The sequence below is a fragment of the Anarhichas minor genome, unplaced genomic scaffold (assembly GCF_050575085.1).
Source record: "Anarhichas minor isolate MPS153535 unplaced genomic scaffold, ASM5057508v1 ptg000052l, whole genome shotgun sequence".
Taxonomy (NCBI): Eukaryota; Metazoa; Chordata; class Actinopteri; order Perciformes; family Anarhichadidae; genus Anarhichas; species Anarhichas minor.
Genome location: NW_027466498.1, coordinates 1,830,837 through 1,849,865, shown reverse-complemented (window position 1 = coordinate 1,849,865; position 19,029 = coordinate 1,830,837). Strand labels below are relative to the sequence as shown.

Genomic DNA, 19,029 nt, shown 5'->3' with positions numbered 1-19,029 from the left:
TTATATGTGTTTGTGTGTGTGTTTGTGGTCACACATGTGGCACCACAATCAGGTCACAAATGTAAAGATAGGAAGAGCGTCAAACTATAATTTTTAACAGATGTAGCACTGCTAATGTTGCTGAAAAGAAGGCCCTCACTAAAGGTATTAAAACTATTGTAGGCCTAAGTGGACACTTAGCATAATTGTGTACACACGCAATTTGTCAATGCAATGAATGATTAACTGGCATGTTCACATTCAGTTTCTCCTTCAAAGAGGTGGTTTAGTTACAGCGGAAACAGCTGATACTGATCACAGTTACTGTATTTAACCACAACAGTGATCCAAAAGCTTGGGACAGAATCATTCCTATTCAAATGCTCAAATAGTGCTTCAAATAGTCCACTTACAGTGGACTATTTGACTACTTTGCCTCAGATGGCTACCTGGGGCTGGTGCTGCGTCCACATAGAAATCACGACGGGGGAAAATGCAGTCTCCTCGAAGCTTATGAAAAACGACCAAAAATGAACCAAGGAGATGCAGCATATGTTCCTCGAGGTATCTTGTGTAGTCTACTTAAACAAAGAGGAACAGTCATGAAACTGCTGAAGCTGCCTTTGAAACAGCTGTTCTGTATTTTGAAACGGTCAATAAAATGGACTTTGGTTATAAAGCTGTGTTGAGAACATGCCAGTGTACCTCCAGATCTCAGCAATGACGTTAATTATTGAAATGTTATCAAAATTGAATAATATCAAATAGATAGACAAAACTACAAAAATATGACCCATGTTGTAAAAACCTTTTCTTTAAATACATAAAATACAAATAATAACTTGTGTCGCCTAGACAATACAATAACAATCTTAGTGTCATGTTTTGGCCGACATCTCCTTTACTTTATGTCTTGTTAAATATCACGACCAATACAAAATGAAGCAGCGGGTGTGTGTTGCCTTTAACTGTTTCCGCTTTCCTTTTCACCAACACACTTAAAAAGACAGCGCTCGTGCAAATAATCTATACTATTAGATGTTATTGACAATGTTGAGTCACAAAAATAGTAAAAGCACGAATCCTAAAAATAAAGTAAAACAATGAAACAAAAAACATGCACGCACACACACACATGTATAGATGTAAGTGCATACAGACAACTTGCCCTGCTAGAAGCTGGACAGCACACACAGGCTCAGTCTTAGCATGGTGCCACAATAGGAAACAAGAAGACCAACAATATGCAAAATGCACATATCAAAACACACAGACATGTGTGATTATGTGATGACATGGGTGTGTTTACGGGCATTTGCTCAATGCATAATGCAATGGCTTGAATGTGATTGTGAATACAAATCAGAACAAACATGAATGACAGGAGGACTTAACGTCAGTCATCAAGTGATGACAATAGATATGGAAATTGTTAGAGGATAAATTGTGGAAGATATGAATCAAATGGACAAACTGAGTTCAGGCCTTGACACGCGTTTAACTTTTTTTCTAGTTTGAACCTTGACAAAGGCAGCGCAGACCAGATCCACTTCTTCTGTTCTTATCTTTCACAATAAAAGACCTAGACATACGAGTATTATGTATTACGTATCTTCACGTCATTTCTTCGTCACAGTCCCAGTGTGTAAAGGCCTTTATGGTGATGTTAGACTGCATGGCATGCTTTTAGTAAATTGTATAACGTGTTCATTTTCATTTAAAATGTGTGTGAGTGTGTCTTTGCATCTTCATGTGTAACGCTTACATATGTGTGTCCAGAAGCAGCAGTGGCTAAATGAAGAATGGAGTCGGGGCAACTGAACTCATTTTCCTTTACCCTGCTTTAACCCTTGACCTTTAACCTTCAAGGTCAGATACCCCCCTCTTTCCCCTTCCTATCCATCAGGCCCTCTGTCCCAAACAGGGGAGCATCTTTGTATTCAACCCACCTCTCATTTCTCACCTCTTTTGTTTTAACCTCTTTAGCCATCACTCCTGGGCGGTGGTGGGGGAGGTTGGTTTATAGCCCTGATGGGTTATGGGTACTGGTGGGAGAAGGAGGAGGAGGAGGAGGTGGGGCAACAAATCTCAGACTCACACCTAAAGCTGTCAGTGGCGCCCCGGGGGCCCTCAGGCGTCAGCCAGCACGGTCACCTTGGATGGGTGGACACATGAGACGGAGACACACACAGATTTGTGCATGCAGACGCCGGGCGAGATAGCAAACAGAGAAGACCTCACCATCGCCTGTACGATCCCCACCTCCACACACAAACAGACGTACACATGCATACACGTCGACCGGCGAACAAACACTGAGGATGTCACTCACATACACACCTCTCCCTGTCAGAAACTCAATTAATATTCTAGAAGAGAGGAGGCCAGCGTGTGTTTACACAGATTACTACAGACTTCCTCTTCCCCTCCTCTCTTCCTCCTCCCAGCCAGCGCCCCACCCTCATACTGAGAGATCTCTTTTCCCTCCCAATTTGCTGTCAGCTGAGCGGAGCTCTAGCCATGATAACCAGTTCAAGATCACGGCGATGCATTTGTTAATGAAACGGAGGCTTCTTTCCAATCCCTCCCACCTTTTTTTTCTCCCAGGTGTGAGAGAATGTCGAGATGCTCCCACCACCACCACCACCATCATCACCACCCTGCTGTGCTCAGAAGCACCCTGCGGCGGGGGCATCCCGGTGAGGTGTCGGTCAAGAGGGCGGAGTTGGGTAAGTTCTGTGGGTGGGTGGGTTGATGGAGGGGATGGGGGAAGGTGTCGGAGTGTCAGTGGGATGGCCCAATGGCCCTCATCGTCTGGGGTCATCCCGTACCACCCACCCACTCCCCAGCTTGGTGGCAGCTGTGTGGGGACTGGGGAGTGCATCCTTCATGGGCACAGCAGGGGGTGAATGTGGTTGATAGTGTGTGTAAATGTGTGTGTTGAACAGTAAAGGGGAGATGATTGGAGTTTTAGTTACACAAACATTTCCCAGAGGCAGAGCTGCTTTGGAGGCAGAAATGATTGTCATTGGTGTAGTTAAACATCAGTGGATGGAGCCAGTTTGACAGAGTGACACCCAGTGAAGCACGGCAGGTTAAAGAGAGATACTATCTAATACTATCAAGTGCAGTGTTCTATATGCTAACTGAAGAAACCAAAAACCAATAGTTGATCTTCCAAGTTGAACCTGGCTGTCTTACAAATGAATAACAACTACTTTGTCTTTCCTCTAGGCCAACTGCACAGGACACGCCTCCCACCCACCTCAGGTGTAACACCTGAACCCCACATACTGAGGATGGGAGTGTGTGAGAGCTAGGCTGCAGTCCAAAACCTGACCGGCACATTGCCAGTTTGATATGGTTGGACATGTGTGGTAAGAAAGCAAAATACCACATGTACCAACAGCATTGTGACAATACAGAATAATAACCATATATCACATGGCTGATAGTGGCTTGTAGAAGGAAATGAAGAACAGCACCTACCACCTCCTACTGTTTGATTACCAGATTTAAGCATACCTGCTTAAAAAAAAGAAAAACTTGACTAATTGTCGTCCTAAGCACTTAGGAGAAGTGGGCTGCTGTAAAGGGCTCGGGGTTCGTTGTCTCCCTCAAGGACACTTTCAACATGTGGACAGGAGGAGCTGAGGATTAAACCGCCAACATTGTGATTAAAGGAGGACCCACTCTACCCACTGAGCCACAGATAGCAGATAGATAACAAAATAAATGGATATTACAGATGTCACTTGTTTCATTTGACGTGATTGCTGCGGCGGTGAAGGTGCCCCGCTGTGGCAGAAATGGGGGGGGGCCTTTAGAATACCCAGCTGACTCCAGCATTAGCTGCTGTGCGCACCAACAACAGCCAGATGGCACATAGGAGCAGTCCAGACCGCGACAGTACAGTGAGAGAAGCATCAGCTGGAGTGAAAGCCACGCCCTGCATTTCTGCTCCTCATACAGTACGCTGACTATTTTTAATGGAACAGAATGGAAGTTAAAGTGGAATCAACCCTGTCTCCTAAAATCGACGTTCCCGTAAAACTTTTGGAATTAATGGATCCTTTTATAATTCCTGTACCTCCACTGAGTTGAACAGAGAGATTTCCGCACACTGGATTGTTATCATGTTATAACATGAAAAATGTATTGTTATAGCAAGATGTTTTTCACATTATAACAAGACAGTTTCATGTTAAGAAAGAGGACTATTATATCATGTCATATTTTCTTTACACTAGTAGACTTATTTTTACCTTGTTACATTAGGCCAGACTCAGCAGTTACTTTAGTGAGTACAATGCTACAATGCTTAAATTTTTCAAACCACTGTTACCTCACATAACAAGGTCATTACTCTATAATAAGTAAAAGAGAAAATAATGAATAAAATATGCATAAAGTTGCAGGTTTTATTGACACTTTTTACGTAGAGATGGACTATATGACCAATATCCACCATATAATAATATCGGCTTCGTGTTGGCATCCAGCCTGGCACTAAGCCCCACGACTTGTCCGAGCACATCAGCGGAGTGGCCAGTCAAACACCCTGCGCCGAGCCAACACCAACTCAGCAGCAGAGCAGTCACACCAGTCTAACCAAGGGCAAGAGAGGAGGGAATGGTTTGTGTAAGTACAGTGATAGTCAGTCAGGACATAACCAAAATTCGATTAAAAAAAAGTGTCTTAAAAAAACATATCCATCCTCAGGATACAGGAGCAAATACATTTTTTTATCAAAGATGTTCTCTTCCCATAAGCAGTCGATTTACAGTGCCTAATGCCTAGTGAGTGAGTTTAGCCTAGTCTCCTAAAATGTACCTTACCATACAATGAATCTGCATTGTACATGAAGGTTCCAGGGAAACGCATTTTTTCCCTGATAACGTTTGTTTTTGACGTATCACAAATATGTTTCAAATTAAATCTGTGAAAGTCGAATGTAGGAGGTCAGGGTGAATCTATGAGTCAAACAAACAGGACTTTCAGCAGGGAGACTGCTGTTTGTGTCCCCTGTGAAACCAAAGTTCAATGTTGAATTATTTTAATTTATGTGCGTAAGCCAAACCATAATGTTTTACTACACCTAACCAAGTAGTTTTGCTCTTTCTTATTATTATTATTTTATTTTCGTAAAACTACAACCATAATCCGTGAGAAAATCTGTTCCCCTGGAAACGTAGAGAGAATGCAAAGCCAAAATGAGTTGTAAATGACCAATTGGGCACAACGTATAAATTCTTTTTAGAAATGTTCTTGTATATTGTGAATAAAATAATTGAGTAAAATAAAATATAATAAAAAAACATTCAAAGAAATCAACCTTTATATGATCATTTCAATCTCTATGTTGTTTTGTATTTAAGAGTACATTGTTTGCATCTTGCAATAAATATTGATATGTTCTTGATCACTTTGTGTTGTGTCTATTTGCCTTTTCTGTTGAAAAACTATGGGTTTTGAGGCATTGCTGGCCTTTCAATGTCATTTATAAATGCTTTATAAGACATAGATAGTCCTCACTTTAGATGAGGTCACACAAAATACTTTACTAATGACTAGTAACTACCTGAATTAATCATGAATTGCAGTGTTAATACACGTTTATAAAGCATATTAACATAGTCTCTAACCATTAGTGCATATCTAAATCATTATATACATAAATGCATGAATTATGTACATCTAAATATGTTCTTAATCATAAATATGTTCTTAATCATTTACTAACACTTTATAAATTATCTTATTAATCATCTACAACTCCTTAATAATTGGTTTGTAAAATATATAATACTTCATTTACAAATGGGGAATCCATCATTTATAAAGTATGAAAACACAATAATGAAACACATAATAGACCAGCTTATTAATCAAGAATAAAACATGTATAACTGTTGTTATGAACTGCATACTAATGAGTGTTAATGTAGGAACAATGCTTTTTAAAGGATGAATTAAGTGTTTACTCATACTTAACTAATGCTTCATAGTGTGTAGTTATTATAAAGTGCTACCCAAATAACAAATCATTGTAAACATGATTTATGTATTTTATGACATATTTAAATATTTTTCTTACCACATTAACAATCATACATATAGTTTGAAGTTCAACAGAAATATTCAGCATTTTAATTGTTCAATAGTTTATTTTGCTTTGTGTGTGTGTGTGTGTGTGTGTGTGTGTGTGTGTGTGTGTGTGTGTGTGTGTGTGCGTGCGTGCGTGCGTGCGTGCGTGCGTGTGTGTGTGTATTTCAGCCACTTTACTGGACATTTAACCAGCTTCAAACATCCACAAACCACAGAGACATCTTGAGTCCTCCGTATCTCCACAATGTTTGACACACCGCCAGTAAGACTGACATGCTGGTGGTGCACAGCGGCACAATACTGATGTGTCATCTAATTTCAAATCACACTGTGCTACTTCAGAAAGGGAAGAAGAGAGGAGAGAGCGCCAGGATCAGACGGTGTGGAAGGTACAGAGGAAGAATGGAAATTGGGGAAGGAGAAGGAATGGAGAAGGAGTGGGGGAGGGGGGCGGGGGTATAGAGGGAAAGAAATCTCTGTCTCAGCAAAAGTTTTCATTAAAATTTTGAGACAAATGATCTCTGTGTCCTTCTCCTGAAGCTGCCTGGGGCGTCATGCTATTTCTATGCAAATAACAACCTCACGCCTTTGCTCCTATTATTTCTGCTGGAGCTGCTGCAACATGACCCAAGAGAGTGGGGGAGAAAGGAGGGAGATGGGGAAGGAGAGAGAGGGAGGGAGAGGGAGGATGGGTGATATGAAGTGAGAACGAGAAATAAGACGGAAAATGCAGTAGAGGAGGAAGATGGAGAGAAGGAACGACAGGAGGAGGAGGAGGGCGGAGGAGACAGTCAGACAAGCAGAATGTGTGTGCATGTGTGTGTGCGTGCATGTGTGTGTGCATGCGTGTGTGTGTGTGTGCGAAATGGACTCACCGAGGTGTGAAAATATATAACACTAGGAAAGAGAGAGAGGGAGAGAGGGGGAAAGATGGAGAGCTAAGAACAACACAAAGACACAGCCATAATTTGTTTGGAGTCTGCCTTCCTTGTAATATATGACACCCTCAGCACGGGTGCTTCCTCACCACGCACTATTGTTTAACTGTATAGCACTTACAACACTATCAGGACCAGTCCATCTCTCCACACACACCTCAGGATTTACGTACTGGGCCACTCCACTGCTGCAGTCTGCTGCAAATGTAACACAATGAGCAGTGGATGCATGCATTTACATCAGTACATGATGCACCACAGTCAGACTGGTCGGTGCCACTGTAATTACACACTGTGCACCTATGCCGTGACATGAAATGTTATGAAGTGACCATTTGTCCTAAAATAAAATGTTTGATATTTGCGTCCAACATTGGCCACGGATGATGTATCCTGTGTGTGGCCCGAGGGACATACTGGTAAATAAACAGCTTTACCTGAAGTCATTTTCGATTTACAAAGTTCACTCACCTACAATTCCCTCTGTAGGCTGTGCGGTCTGTCCTTCGGAGCACAAACGTCGCTGCACATCACCAGAGCAAGCTGCTGGTTGAACAATGTGCGTTCTGACAGGATCTTCGCGGTCACCTACTGCCAGAACTCCAGCGGTTACTGACCAGAGATGTCTAGTGCATCTAATTGGTCGTAAAGGTCCTTCCTAACTGTGAAAGAGTAAGACATTCCTGCGAGTTGGAGTAAGTTTGTAGGTTTCAGCTCGTCTTCAGGTTTGTCCGAAGAACAGATGACAAACCAACATGACAAACCAACACATTCTGACCCCTATGCATACCGCCGCTTGGTCAGTGCTCCTAATATTCAAAGTATGATACTATACATACGTCCCCCTCTGGCATCAGTTTTGGACGTGTCAGAGACAGAGTGTCAATATATGTTTGTTACATGCATTGTGACATTTCAAAATAAACTCCTCTCTCCACAGGATGTTAGGTTTAAGCAACAAAACCAGGAAAAGAGCTTGATGTTACCTTCACTGAAGAGCGACTCACGTGAGTAGCGAATTACGCTCGTCACTAGACTAACAACATTAAAGGCTCATGTGACTGATGACTGATTAAATGTCAAAGTTAAATTTAAGTCTCCTGGACGAAAATCCTGTGTGGCATGAAAGAACACAGTCTTGACATATCACCTACTAAAGTAGTTGATAGCAACATGATGGCAAAAAATTGTTTACTTACACATCCAGCTGACATCAAAATCCCATTAAATTGGGTTTGTTTCCACCTGATGAATGTAAGGCCAATACCCACTCTCCTTTTAGCTCTATTTTAGTCTCCACCAGCCGAAAAACATATCTGACTCTTATGATGCGTTCACACCAAACGCGTCGCGAATTATTCGCGCGAGTAGATTACATACAAAGTCTATGCACAGACGCGATGAGACTGTCGCGGTGCGAATCTGCGATGGCGCGTCGCGATGGACGCGAATCCGCGTCAAACGCCAAATCGCCTCGACGCGCGAGTTGAAATTTTTCAACTTCTGCGAAATATTCGCGTTACGCCCTGGCGCGATAGCCTATCAGCGTTGAGATGCTCCCCCTGTTATCAGTGACGTCCTCCCGTTGTTGAATCAGGAAATAAATACTGTAGCCCTCTGTGTTCACCCAGAGCTCTACGATCAAATCGGCATCATTACGTAGTCGTTTCGGAGTCCCTTTTTGTCGGTTTATTGCCGTTAAATCACAGCCAAATCAGTTTATTTTGTGTTCATACAGCTATAGTAAACAGCGACATGTGGCTTGCTAGACACAGTGAATACAGCTCGATAAAATCCATGGAGCTCCTCTGGACAATATTATGAACCCAGACATGACGGCGTTTAGTTTCCCGGGATATCTGTGACTTCCACAACACGTACTAAGCAGAAATAGAGGTTATTTTTTTCATGGTTAATGGCGGACAGTTGAACGGCTTTCAGGGCGATAAGCCGCGCCCCCTCTCCGGCGCGTCCAGCGCGATTCGCGCGATTCACACATGGACACAAATGGTCCCCGGCGTTTTGACCGGTGGCGCGATGGACGCGAATATGCGGGGCGACGCGTTTGGTGTGAACGCAGCATTAGGCAGCAAGACTATCTCGACTCTTATGCTAGCTAGTTGCTTGGTGCTGGGCAGGTGCTTGCAATCTTTCTGTAAAAAAGATATTAACCAGCACTGCTACACAGTTACATTGTATTTTTTATTTTATTAATCTATTTTTTTAAATAGGGACCAAAAAGATTATATTGAATACATTTTCTTTATTCCCTCCTTTTTCTTTCTTTCTTTTTTTCCATCTTTCTATTTTGCCATCTTTTTTATTTTTTATTTGAAATGGAAATGGAAGTATGAAATCTAGAGTGCAAATTCCACTCATGTTCAAATAACCCTGGATTTACCATATTTCCATCAGCAGACAATGTCAAATAATGAATATTGATAAATGGCAGATTTTCTGAAGCACAGAGCTGCTCTATATCTTCTCTAGAGTGCTGGCTTTTTTATGGCCTTATTTTACTCAAACATATATGGCACATTTACATTGGACATTTCCAATATACCTATAAATGTGTCTATTTTTATTAGATTTATGAAGATAAGCTACAATACTGCCTGTGCTACAACCCCGTACTACAAACTCATGGATCCTTGCAGGTTTGCATTCACAGAATTTGTAGATTCCCACACAGACATGAAGACTAGAATACTTCCCTCAGCTAGCCTCAATTCTTCATTTCCCCTCCTCTCATTTTGTCTCTTTATTATTGGATGACTCTGGATGAAACCAACATTGTAATAAAGTTATATATATATATATATATACATCATGAACTTTTAATATACATCATCATTACAATATGAACAGTTAGCAGTTTAGGTGGTGCTCTCTTATTGAAAAGGTAGTTATTTTATAAATATGAACTATTATATTGTACAAAATCAACAATTTCAAATATAAAACAAAATGGAATCTTTGAAAAGAAATGTATTCTGTATGCAGTAACAATGCATTACTCTCACATTTGGATAAAAGTGTGGACACATAGTTGTTTGATGCATTCAGCATGTATGAACTGTGGTTACGTTGAGGTAGACCTTAAGGTTAGGAATGCTTTGTCATGATTGAAGTTAGGTCACACCTCCAGGTAGGTTAACGTCCTAAAAACTGTGCCATCCTAACACGTGTCTGTGTAAGTGTGTGTGTGTGTGTGTGTTCCATCTGCGCAGATGGCCCCCTGCCGTCTGACTCACCTGCTGCCCTGCGGGGAGTCACTAGCTAGCAGCGCTGCTAACCTAAACAGCTAGTGAACTGTGAAACAACTGCAGTCAAAACATCAAGCCGATTAGGCGCTAATTACGTCTGCTACCATATGGTGCTAACTGACCTGCGTACACCCAAAAACACACAAATGTGTTTGTGTGTTTTGGTGAAGCAAAGAGACCTGGGCTGCCTCGACATGTTATTGCTTAACGACTACAAATTTAATCCATTATATTGGACCTGTTTTTGTCACTAAACACCACACACACACACACACACACACACACACAAAGTGCCTTAATGGAGCATTTGAGCAGGTGAATCATGACCATTCTTCGATCAAAGGCCAAAGCTCCTTTCGGGTTTCAGTAAACTAGGTGACTCTAAATCAAGATAAAAAATGTATTTACTCTGACAACACAAGCATATAATGACACACACACACAAATGAATCTGTTGTATCTTATTTTAACAGCTAGTATTCCTCCTTATGTGTTTGTTCATGGGTTAAGAAAACGCAGGTTTTGCATGTAGGTACTCCAAAATGCAGAAGAACATTATGCAAAAAAACACCATCTGTCATCCAACCAAAATGTAGTCACGTTACCAAATTAGAAGCACAGGACTGGATATTATTTTTAAATACAATTATTGACAGGTCTTTTAATATATGGTCTAGACTACACAAACATAACTAACTAACTATACTGTAACTACACACACAAAGATTATCTCAAGGAAATTACTTCCGTCACTTTTGCTGAGTCAAGGAACTCAATGTAAAAAAAATGCATTGCAATACATTATACTGCTGTTTGAGGGAGCAGTCAAAGAATCTGAGCAGCTACAAGTGGCAAATATAAAGTTCCAGTCTGCAAAACATCTTTTGCTCCGTGAAAGGAACAAAGTCCTGGAACTCGCTACCTGATCACTTAAGAGAGTCACAGAAATCTGGTCAATTCAGCAGCAAATCGGTACTCGTGTCTTGTATGTATATGTAATGTTGCACTTTATTGTATCTTACTGTATTCAGTTGACCTCCTTTTTACCTCACTGTTCTAATTCTCTAGTTTCATAACAGCCCTTCTGGGGACAGGTGTTGCAAACTAGCACCTGCTACAAAGTTCAAAGTTTAAAGTTCAAAGTTAGCTTTATTGTCAGTTCCACAATATGTACCGAACATACCGAGGAGTTGAAAAAACGTTTCTCTCCGGTCCAACATATAAACATATAAACATATAAAGTGAATACAGTGCAAATAGATATACAAAAACTATCATACGTGCATTTGATGGCTGTTTTCAGTTTGTCACTGTATATTGAATTTGTCCCTATCACATAAGGCATGAACAATACACTCATACATGAACATTAACGTTACTATCCTGAAAGCTTAGCACATAAGGCAGGTTACTGCTGCAGCCAACGTTGATGGCAGGCGTGACGTGTCAGGTTGTAAGGGCTGCATTGGACAATGTGTGAGGTATGATTAGATGTACCTAGTGAGCTGGTAGTCAAGCAGCTGATGAAAGAGGCGCTGATTATGACGCATGAATGATACAGTCGATGTCAAACTGTAACTTGAGTGCTCTGCCTGAACAAAGGAAATGCTCCATTTATGCTAACAGTCAGATACAATGTTCTAAAACCACTGATGCAATAAAAGGGGCACGACTCGGAAACAAAGTTGAATTCTGCTGAATTAGAGATGTGACCCATAGAATTAGTTTTAAGGTTTTACTGCTTGTTCGTGTCCTACATTATTGACCTCTCTGCTCCGAGGCAGAGGGGCCCTCAGAGGACAACAGCTGTGGAATGGCTTGCCATTGAAAAAGTGTTGTCTTCGTTGTCTCCATTGTTAAATCTGTTCTTACATCTCTAAGATTAATAATTGTAATTATAATTATTAGTTAAAACATCTTTTACCACTGGAAAATGATGAAGAAAAACTATGTATAAAACCGTTCTGCTGTAGACTGAAGTCATGAGAATGCCCTACAGTTGTATATTAACAACACTTTCTATGACGCCCATGTCTGTAATACATTATAAACATAATCATAATGCATCTGTAATATGCTTAAAGCGCTGTATAATTATAGATATAACAATCACAGCATATTATATCGACTTTCTGATGACATAAAGTTGAGTATCTTAATATGTCATAATTACTAGTCACTTGCTGACATTTCTTTTCCAAGAATCAGTGTTTTATAATTCACATGGTTGTATTGTATTATAATATTTTTGTCATGCATTATAATGTGATTATAAGTTATTGTAAGTGGCCATTGTTTGCTTTAAGTTAAGTAAAAAAACATCATCACACACAAAATGTAATATTTATTTGAACTTTACATCAAGCAAACAATGACAGCATATAGTAACTTATAATCATAATATAATGCATTATAACAGTGATTCTAATGCATTAAAAAAAGATTACAATGTATTATAACGATGATAATTATAATTTTCTATCATCTTTATGCAAAAAAGCATTATGATACCTGACTTTATAAGTGCTATGAGTACTGTTTTAAAGCTGTGTGGATATTTATAAGTGCTTTTAACTATAATTACACAGAGCTATAAGAAGATAATAATTCATTATAAATGTGGTTATAATGTATTATAGGCATGGGCGTCATAGAAAATGTTACTACTGCAACAAAAGGCCTCCCATACACATGCTTGACCACAACACACACAAACGGAAATAAATAGGCTTTCCAAAGACCATATAGGCCACTCTTACTACACTCGCACACACACACACAGACACAGTGACAAACACACCTAGAGGTGTGCTCCTACAAACACATCACTATCAACCCTGACTGACAATACACACCACACAGCAGCCCTCCTCCACAGGCACACACACACCCTGTCTCCCTGCCTTAAAGCTACAGCCAATGCACAAAGTACGTAAAGGCAGGATGGTAAAAAGGAAGACACACACACACACACACACACACACACACACACACACACACACACACACACACACACACACACACACACACACAGCCTTTCTCCTTCTCAATCCATCTGCTTCATGTTTGTATTTCATGCCTGCCGGCATTTTTTTGAAGTGGCAATACTTTGATGCAGACTGAGGGATACATTATCATTATTTCTATTTCCATGCTGAAGTGTGTGTGTGTGTGTGTGTGTGTGTGTGTGTGTGTGTGTGTGTGTGTGTGTGAGGTAGAGAGACACAGATAGGAGGACAGAGAGGAGTACCAATATACTTGGTGGCAATGGTGTCTTCCCACTACTGTACATGTGTGAACATAAGGCATTGTAGGAGAAAGAGGCAGAAAACAAAGAGAGTTGAGGCAGTGGGTGAGGAAGGGAAGGGAGATAGAGAGGAGGACGGGCATGCAGATGGCAGGAAACCACAGAGACGGAAAGAAGAAGAGGAGGACAGAGATAGGGGAGCAGAGGAAGAGGCATGAGAGAGATAAAGGCAGTAGCAGAGAGTGCATTGCATTTTGACATGGCCGTCTAAAGCATAAGCCTCTCCTGCAGCTATGTGCTTTGTGCTGGGCTCGTCCATTTCTATCTCTCCTTCTTTTTCACACTCTCTCTGCCTACACACCTCTCTCTTCCTTTCTACTATTTTAAACTCCCTGCATTCCCTCTCTATGTCAGTCTCGGGCCTGTACAATAAGTTAAGGTATAGGGCCACTGCCATCACGAGATCTTAAATAAGACAGTGGAAGACTCCACATGTCAGGCAGAGGAACAGATATATTCAGGCACTTCCTTTTTCAAGCCTGGTTAAATCCTATGGCTACTTAGCAGAGAGGTTCATGATTTTAGAAGTCTGTCTTATTGATGACAAAACAAGATGCTTTTAAAGTCACTGGCAGCATTCCAAAGATCAAATTTCCAACGTAGTTCTATATACAGTATACAAGTAAATACATTATAATGACTAACAGGTCTCTGGGAAGCATGACTTTCATGTAAAATGTATGTGTGTGTCATTGCCATGCTGACTGCAGGACTGTCCACCAGAGCTTCCACTGAGACAGTTTTCTACATGAATATTTTATTTCATTAATTTCTTAGTTTATTTTAAACGTATCAAATGGTCTCACTGAGCTTTCTGTTGTTATTGTTGCCTTGTTTTTGCTGCTTTGACTGTCAAAGCACTTTGTGAACTCTGTTTTTAAAGGTGCTGTATAAATAAAGTTATTATTATTACAGTTTGAGCAGAAAGTCCTTGCTTGTGCAAACCTACTGTTGTGTCAGCTGTCCAGGTGGCTGGTCTCAGACGAGCAGGTGAAGAAGCTGAATGTGGAGGTCCTGGGCTGGTGTGTTTCCACGTGGTCTGTGGTTGTAAGGCCAGTTGGATGTACTGCCTGGTGAACAGTCCTACAGTCAGCATGCCGAAGGCAAACTGCCTCAAAACGTGCGACAGCTGCAGCTCACTTCCACATAATTATTTACAAATTTGTGACCAAAATTTAAGAAAAATCATCCTTATTTTTGTACACAGAAAAAGTCATTAATTTCCGCTTGTGTAAAATGGATATTTAAAAAAAATAATTGAGTTTATATTTTAAAAAAAATTAAAATCTTTAAGCAAACGCCTCATTTGCATAAATAAAATGCAAATTATGTGGTTTTTTTTGGCTTAATGCTTCATTTGCAAAACCAAAAGTAACTCAAAAAAGTTATTTTTCATTTTTGTATATGTTATATGGTGGGACGCTCAGCTAACATTAAGGACTCATGTGTAGACTGACCTCCCCAGCATACAGAGGTCTGCTGCTGCTCAACTGATAGTGGGCCCAACATGAACACTCCAGGAGATGTCTTCCCTATAAAATAAAATGAGATGCAGTTATATTGTGGTAATAGCTGATGTGGTTTAAGCTATTATCTTAAGTATACTGTAATTTGCATGAAGGGTTTTTATATCTTTAATAGTATTTCCACTGAAGGAGTCTACCGTGGAACAAATGCCCCAGCTCTCCCTAACACTATCATCACTATGATCACTAAAGCGCTCATGAAGGTTTTCATTCTCTACATAAAAAGGTAACTGATATTTTTTGTTTTGTTTTTCAAGTTAAAATATCTGTCCACCAAAAGGGTATTACTACATGTGACTCAAATAATGCAGCGCAAAGATTTCACTTCTAGCAGAGCATCCGTCCTTCAAAGAGTATTTACATGACGTTGTTTTATTAGTGAGCTAACAATAATGCTGCATTCACACTACGAGCAACACAGCTACAGACCACAAGTCATTGTCAATGGAAGCCGGTGACATGACGCTACAAACTGACGCCTGACACTCGACTCCTGTCTGGCTGACATGCTGGTTAAACTGGTCTCAACGGTTTTTATATATCATATATAACATATATCATATGTTTTGGTTTCACCATGTTCCAAATGCTATTTAATGAGATAACTACGTCAATGAGCACTGGAACAAAACCTCAGCAGAGACTCTTCGACAATAGGAAAGATCGAAATAGGACCAGGGTCAAATTCAAAGCAGGGCTGTTTGTATTTACATACATTACATGGGCCAACACTGTACTCAGTCACAGGGCAGTGCAGTTGGAAACCCATTTACAATAGAACTTCACCTGAGCTGCTTGCAGTGTCTGTTCTCAACATGAATGCAGGGTTTGTTGTCACTTATTTGGATTGTTTGGATTGTTTTTTTAGTTCCTCACAGCCAGCTGTCTTGGTTTGTCCTTCTTGTGGGAGTCACAAAACAGGATAGACTATCCAGCTTTTACCTGACGGCATGCCAACAGAGCTATCTATATATCTATTACACCTAAGTGATTTCCAAAGGTGGACTGGATGCCTGTAACTGTTTTTGAATGATGCCACTAACAAATCCTGTTTTTTTATGGAAATGTTACATTTACATACTGCAGAAATGTTTTGCTAAAAATATTTTGGTGGAAACTTAATAACTGATCCTGGGTTATAGTATTCAGGTTTTTCTCACTCAAAGCGAGCAATCTTGTATCACGCAGACATTTGCATCTTGTATCCAGCATGTGTTGGGTTTAAGCTACGAAGATATATATTTTTTTAAAGTGCGGTATCAGCTGTCGATACCTTCCAAACACATCCAGTGATGAGGCAAGGTTCAAAAATGAGCCACAACAAGCTTGTGCTTTGGCCAGAGACTAAGGTGGACTCAACAACATGCTACATGCTGTGATGCCTGGGATGTTTAAAGGTGTTACACTCTGAACTCTATCATCATCTTAAAATACATAAACAATAAATTCACAAATTATTTTGGACTTTTACACTTCAAAAGACCTAATTCTCATGTCATTTCTACTTCTTATCCTGCTCATCATGTTGTAAACTGTATTTAACTTCCATCCTAAACTCACTTTACACCCTCCACTTTGTTGCTGAACAGGGTTTTATTTAGTGTCAATGCTTTTGTCCATTAAAAGGAGGCGGGATGGACCCCACACTCCCCAAGCTCTGTCTTACTTACAAGCTCTTGTCTCCGTCTTGATGTGGATGAAACCATAAAACACCACCACGCTCATTCATGCATTACTCCCCTCTGGGTCACAATCATCCACACAAACGTCATTATTGTAAATATGACCATACCACGAGCATGTGAGAGAGATCATGCAGGTCTTAGATTTGACACTATTTCAGAGTGACGCTGACCGAAATGTCTCTTTTTACCCCCAAATCAACTTCTGCCTTCTGGAAGGACAAAAGTTCCCCATCAGGGTGTTATAATGATGACTCATTGGAATAAAGGTAAATAGATAATAATGTTCATATTACAAACTAGGCTTTCCATTTGCTATCTGATTTTAGATCCCAGTTCCCACACATTCTTGTGATTTTAGTTGAATTATTCTACACTTCATTTTTCTTTTTTTTGCCTTTATTGCATAGGACAGAGTGATAGACAGGGAAGGGGAGAGACCGCACAGGGCTGCAGGCTGGATTTGAATCTTTCAATTTTAGATACAAATAGAAAAGTAGAGTATTTGAGAAACCCTTTTGATGTTGTACAATATCTATTGACAATATTAGCTATTAGCTTTGTTTATGAGGAGTAGACTCATACCTGTACATTATAAGCAAACAGCTGTGCCAGATCTTTCACTTCCGTCTCCTCCTCTCATTCATTTTCTCCTGTCTCTCCTTCACATAGCAACAAAACCAATGCACAACAAATATTAGGGGCATTCATTCTCAGATTAATATTATTAATATATTAATATTATACAAAATGTACAGCAATAATCAACACCAGCCAACCCAAACTACTTACTGTGTTAATTTATTTTTGCAAGAATGATCCAGTCAGTAGCGATAGTGCCTTCTATAGGGAGCCCTGAAGTACATATAACAACAAACCATTCAGCAATTAATACACATATCAAACTGTTGTAATTGTCTGTTTATGAAGTGAACTAGTGTCCAGACTTTAATGTGAAAGTTTATAAAGTTTTGTTTAGTTGTTCCCATGTAGACATATCTAACTTGTGTCTGCACCTTAATACTGCAGGTTAACTGGAGAAGACCACTGTGCATTCTGTTCATTCTGTTCATTATGGCAGTACCTGCCTCTTTAGTCAAGTCTATTTTAATTATCCAGTCCAAACTCACAATTTCTGTCTCAGAGGCCTTTACAATATGTAACATCCGACACCCCCTACATACATTTGATTCAGATGAGCAATAAATCCACACAATAAACCATTTGAAGGCAAGGCAAGGCAAGTATATTTGTATAGCACATTTCAACAACAAGGTAATTCAAAGTGATTCACATAAAACCATTAAAAGCATCAAAACATAAGGCAAAAGAAAAGGAGATTTTAAAACAATTAAGAACATTCATTGAAACAATAAAAACAGTGTAAGAAATAAAATACAGTAGTAAAATGCAGAAATGCAGGAAATTGATTAATATATTAATTGAATATGGTTCAATTAAAGGCAGCAGCAAACAGAAAAGTCTTCAATCTTTATTTAAAGGAGCTGAGGGTCTCAGCAGACCTGCAGCTTTCTGGGACTTTGTTCCAGATATGTGGAGCAGAAAAACTAAACGCTGCTTCTCCATGTTTAGTTCTGACTCTGGGAACAGAAAGTAGACCGGTCCCAGACGACCTAAGGGGTCGGGATGGTTCTTAAGGTAGCAGCAGATCAGAGATGTATTTTGGCCCTAAACCATTCAGTGCTTTATAAACCAGCAGCAGGATTTTAAAGTCAATTCTTTGTTGGACAGGAAGCCAGTGTAAAGACCTCAGAACTGGATTAATGTGATCCACCCTCCTGGTCTTAGTGAGGACTCGAGCTGCAGCGTTCTGATTGACGTTTTACAGAGACCTGTAAACACACCGTTACAGTAGTCCAGTCTGCTGAAGATAAATGCATGGACAAGTTTTTCCAAATCCTGTTGAGACATAAATCCTCTAATCCTTGATATATTCTTCAGGTGATAGTAGGCTGATTTTGTAATTGTCTTGATATGGCTGTTCAGGTTGAGGTCTGAATCCATAACTACACCCAGATGTCTGGCTTGGTTTGTGGGTTTTAACATCAGTGATTGAAGCTGAGCGGTGATTTTCAATCGTTCATCCTTGGTACCAAAAACAATTACTTCTGTTTTATCTTTGTTTAATTGAAGAAAATTCTGGCACATCAAGTTGTTGATTTGTTCAATGCAGTTACCCAGCCCTTGTATGGGATTATAGTC

At 40.1% G+C, this 19,029-nt stretch overlaps 1 long non-coding RNA gene across 1 annotated transcript; it reads left to right on the top strand.

Annotated features, from left to right (window-relative positions):
• Positions 1–2,477: 2,477 nt before the first annotated feature.
• Positions 2,478–5,404, top strand: LOC142931494 (uncharacterized). Its single transcript, XR_012947349.1, has 2 exons — positions 2,478–2,708; positions 3,214–5,404. It is a non-coding gene; the product is annotated as an uncharacterized LOC142931494 (long non-coding RNA).
• The last annotated feature ends 13,625 nt before the right edge of the window (positions 5,405–19,029 follow it).